Source organism: Dicentrarchus labrax, unplaced genomic scaffold (genome assembly GCF_905237075.1).
Source record: "Dicentrarchus labrax unplaced genomic scaffold, dlabrax2021, whole genome shotgun sequence".
In the NCBI taxonomy this organism is placed as follows: Eukaryota; Metazoa; Chordata; class Actinopteri; family Moronidae; genus Dicentrarchus; species Dicentrarchus labrax.
The window spans coordinates 29,126,762-29,132,539 of record NW_026136713.1 but is presented as its reverse complement, the minus strand read 5'-3'; positions in this window follow the sequence as shown (position 1 = coordinate 29,132,539).

The window sequence follows — 5,778 nt, the reverse complement described above, 5'->3', positions numbered from 1 at the left end:
GAGTTGCTGCTTTGACAGGGAAGTGAAATATTTCTATATTGTATAAACATTACATCACCCACCCCATAAGCTGTAACTGACAATTGTGCACAAGTTATTAGATGAAGGAACCCAATGCCTTGTCTCTGGGGTCTCAGTGTTCCCCTTTGTGGCTCTAAAAAAGATACATTTCTTCATGATTATGGTGGTGCAAAATGACTATATGACTTTTGTTTTTCATATATTTGCACAAAAAAAAGAGTGAGCTCATTTGGTTATTTGGTAATATTTAAAAATTGCAAGTCAGCTGTTAAAAAATTCCTGAACACACTGCTGTACTGTAGCCATTTTCTTTCTTCTCTGTTATTTCCCAAATTGAGTCCCTAACCTTAATGGAACACGCCATGAATATTAAGTATAGGGTCAAGTGCTGACTGAGAACATCACTTAAAAGGTTGACCTCGATGTACTTACAAGGAAGTTTGTTTGTGGAGATGAATATTTCTGTTAACATTAGCTCAAAAAAGTGGTTCTAGATTGAATCATAACAACTCACAGAAAAGATAGATGTTGCGTTTTTTCAAATAGCCCACCACCAACCAGTGAAAACTTAAACTGCCATTCAATGCCCTTTTTTACCATTAACACATTTTTATGCATTATATATTTTGTTGAGTTGTGTACTAACATTATCCCAAATGTTTGCAACAATGCTCAAACCCAAATCTGTAATTTTATTCAGGTAACAATGCATTTCACCGGTCGCCTGTCAATGGTGTCCCCTTTGCGCTGCATCAAGCTGTCATAAATTTACTTTTTATCCCATTTTAAAGCCACATTTTTATGATACACATTGTTTTTAACTATATATTTTAATTTGATGAAGGAGCAGCAGCTCGGCTGGTAGCTCTCCGGGATGTTGTTTATTTGCCAAACAGCATCATAGAAATACAGATTTTTAAGATGAAATTGCTTTCTTCAGTGATGTTACCGGTTTTAATCATGAGTTCAATGAACCGACTCTACATTACTTTTGTTATTGCTTTGATGTGAGAGACCCCCTAGAGGGTGAATTTACATACTGTATGTTTAAGGTGGTATTTGCCTTTTTTGAAAAAGATGTGCCCCACGCTAAATAGAAACTCTTTTTTTGATGTTCTGACATAGTGAACATTGAACTCACATGGCTGTTTCGCTCCAACAGTCTCCTTTTTTTTTTCATTGCCTCACAGATCTGATGTAACCTTATATTATAACCTTGTGAACACCCCCAACCTCTGAACTGCCCCATTCTGCTGTCAATGAATCGAATGCAGCTCCATCGCCAATAGACACTCAGCACCACAACTCTACTGGAGCTGATGACAGACGAATATTATTATCATCTACAGGATAAGCTCTGTTTAAGACGAAGACATTATCTTTTATTACCTCTTGGCACTTATAAAACATTCCATTTATTTGTCCATCCTCCACTCATCCATAAAAATCTGATAAAATAACCAGACTTAAATACTTTGGAAGCAGCTAAATAGCTTTCTTTTTTTGGTGCAACTCATACAGTACATCCACAATTTGTACTTGTGTGGGGCTCTCTTCAATGTAAACCAGACGCTTATTAGTTTCAGAAGATCTGTGGGAAAGAAGACACAGCTGAAGATCACATTCAAAACAAAGAGTCACAAATCTGTGATGGCATTTATAGAATATGTTCCCTCCCCAGACAGAAGGAGTTGACACAGGCACACATCTGCAATGCTTTCCTGACACTGTCAAGTGATAGCGTACTTTAAAACACTGTTATGGTTATGCTCATATTTATGCTTAAGAATCTGTGAGAAAGTATTTCAACATGCATTCTCAGGATAGGAGGATGATACAGGATGTTGCTGTGATTTTAATTGTGGATGAGATTTTGTTTTTATACATGTGGATGTGGAGTACAATGCACTGTGACTGTAGTACATCAACATCTCTCCATCCATATGACTGAATAATTTCGAAATATCTCTGCCACAATCATCAGAATATTTATTTCTATTGGAGGTTATCAGCCTACATACCTAGCAACAGTTTTATGCTACATGTGGAGTCATTTGATTCAGTGTTAATGTCAAAAGTCAATGTTTGAATGAAAGCTCTTAAACTCACTGTCCACCTGAAGTCAGAGTGCTCACTATTTAAGTATGAGTTATGAACAGTGTTGGGCAAGTTACTTTTAAAAAGTAATTAGTTACAGTTACTAGTTACTTCTTCCAAAAAGTAACTAAATTAGTTACTGAGTTACAAATTATAAAAGTAACTAGTTACTTCAGAAGGCAACTATTGCGTTACTTTCAAGTAAATTCTTAAATGCTCAATGTGACCCCACCTCCACCCCTCTTTAATGGAACTTAAAATACATGTGTACGTTCAATTATTTATGATAAATCTGAATATTATAATGAAATGGACACTTAATACAATACATTATTAACAGAAACAATGTACACAAATCTAAACTATTTTAATGTTGCTGTGGGACAAAGTGAGACTAGCCTCCAATTAAATTCCATGTATGTAGATATTATGTTTATATAGTGGATCAATACAAATAACACAATAGATGTTTTGGAACTTTTGATATTTATTGCCCCTCAACAGGCCACAACTGGGCAAAATTAAATTATGTTTGTTAAGCACTATACCAAAAATAAATAACAAATATATACACTCTTTGTAGCGCAAATAATAAAAAAAAAAACTTCAGACAATTGGTAGATATACTGTACTTCAAGTATTTCTTCCTCGAAAAAGTAGAACAGTGTAACAATATGAGGTGCTTTCAATCTAACTGAAAAGTACAATGTATAGCAAAACTAAGGAATCCAAATATAAACAGGTAATACATAAGAAATAAAAAATACATCTCCATAAAAATAAATCTCTTTCTCTGGCCATTGACAGTCTCACTTCAAGAGGCTGCAGCCAGCCAACAAATAAATCTAAATGAAATTATGCTCTTTAAGCAATGTACCAAAAATGTATTCAATCAATATATACACTCTTTTTAGTGCAAATGTAATAAGATGCAACACAACTCGCCATACCTGTCTCTCGTTGACTGACTCGCTTGTGTTGTTCGTTGTGCGTCTGACTATACATGCTTTCGAACACCCGCCCAACTCTACCTCTGATTGGCTTACCATGAAATTTTACTCAACCTAAGCCAAACGTCAGCATTTATGCGCTTGTCTCGTGCACTGCCCACTTACCAAGGAAGAACAGTAAAAAAAAGTCTTTGCCTCTCAGCTCAGAGATCTAGTTGGTCTGATGAAAAAAAATGTTTTGGCAGTAACGGAAACGGCGTTATTAAGATGGGAAGAGTAATCAATTAGATTACTTGTTACTGAAAAAAGTAATACCGTTAGTAACGCCGTTATTTATAACGCCGTTATTCCCATCACTGGTTATGAATACTACAAGATGGCACCCATTCACTCCAATGAAAGTTTCTCCCCCAGCTCCTATGGCAAAATACTTTTTTTCCTCATGTTTTTTTATGTGTTGTGTGGCCCACTGCCCATGTGCAATTGTGTCTTACAAAGGGCAGTCTATGGGGAAAATGCTGTTTTTGCACCAGATTTTTGTGCGGTACAGTTAGTCACTGGGGCAAACTGTAAGGCTGACACGCCACTTTGTCTCCAGATCCCTTGCAGTAATACATCCATGCTTGCAGTGTTAACATCATTGTGTTGTTTTACCCCAGTGCATTGTGGTCACTGTTGCACTGCTAGTGAATGTATTAAGGAGAACTGGATACAGCATTGGAGGAAGGGCTGCATTCATTACTGCTCAGAGGTGTATGAAGTCAAAGAATACATATGCTTCCGCATTGTGCAGTCCACAGAGCAGGCAAACCAGAGACTTCCGCTAGCCGAGCGGGGTCGCTTCCAGTGTAGCTCTACGCTAACTTGACTAGGAATACATTTATTTAATCGTGCATGCAGCTTTTCAAGACTTTACAAATGTTATCAAATTAGTGAAACAAGTCATTTTGTGAGGATTGTGAAGCTTAAAAAATTTATATTTATGAACAGACAGTGAACGCTGAGTGTGGTTGTGGTTTGACCAGATCAAGTCGTCCTGGCAGTCTGGTCTCCCATTAAATACAGCTGATGGGTCAGAAGGAGCTGCTGGAATCTGATCATAGATAATCTGAGGATAGTCTGTGAGATCATACATCACAACTGTATGACAACAGTCTCAGTTTTGAACTCCTCCGACTTCTTGCACGACAGTGAACTCTATGCAAACAAAAACCCTATGACGGGCAATCCGTCAATATCTGTGCACCCTATACATGACAAAGCAACAAATTGCCTTTGAATTGCTTGTTGCGGGTGAAATCCCAGCTTCAGGGAAGAGTTTTTCTCCTCCTCTCTCAAAGCAATGAATCATAAAAATGTGACAAATATGGTTTGACATTGCCTCTTGGGGCTGATTAATGATTGTAGCTATAGTCACGGTGGAAAGTCCCACACAGACAGGTTTGAAGATTTCTGTTTAGCGCTGGAGCAGTGAAGAAAAGCCTCTTCATGTGTGTCCTGGCATTGAACACAGGTTGGCTGGGTCACATGCAATCAGGCTGTTCCCCTTATGTGAACCTTTAAATTCACTTTAAGGCCTGCTGCTTTTTACAGTAACAACAAAATGTTCAATTACTCATCTATATACTGACACTTCCAATAGTCATAGAAAGTACAGTAGTAGAAGTAGTGGCAGTTTTATAACACTAGTGGAGCTGTTAGTTTAGCATAACCAGTGCAGCCACATTTGCTTTCAGTCCACAAGATGACACTTCATTTTGCTCTATGGACATCAAAATAATAAAATAGAATAAAATAAAAACATTAATGAACACAACTGTTGGTATTGGTGCTCACACAGAGCTGCTCCTTCATGTTTTCAATGCTTTTTGCATTACTCCCTGCAATATTCAAAACCGACCCGCTGTCAAAACTGATGAAAATGACCACTGTCTTTGATGAATGATCACTGTCAGCATTAACATCAGTAACAAATACATTGTGTTTCCTGAGACTGCTTCACAGCAAAAGCCACAATGTGTTTTATCAATTAAATGCTCTTAGTGTGAAGCATCAGTGAGTATTAGCTGTGACTTAATACATCTCTGATATGGCATTAAGAAAGTGAAGAGTAGCCATTGACCCTATTCTATCAATTAGATAAAGTTACAAAGAGTGACACTTGGTTACATGCAATCATTGTTTCCTGTGAATTTGTTGTGTGTAAACAATTTGAAATCTGATGCAGGATTGGTGGACTCCGCCACTAGCAATGAAAGCTAATATAATGAGAGGAAACCACTGAATGTAAATGGATTGAATGTCTACTATATGGCCACGAATAGTGTATAATGGTATATAATAGTATAGTAGGCTAATGGTTGTAGACTTTTAATAGTATAGATGGTATTAGTAGAGTTAATAGTTAGTTAGTGTTTGTAGTAATAGTAGTCACACCTTGAATATGTGTAATAAGTAGTAATGTAAGTAAGTACCTGTACTTACTTACATTATTGGTATACTGTACTTTGAAGTACTTTTCTCAAGTATTTTCATTTTATAATACTTTCTACTCCACCACATTTCAGAGAGAAATATTGCACTTTTTAACATTGATTAACATAATTGATTTTATCTGTTCATATCGGTATAACTACCAAACAGTAAAGGACATTATAATTAGTTGTAGTTTAACAACATTAAAATATTGCATTGATGTATATTGTAATTA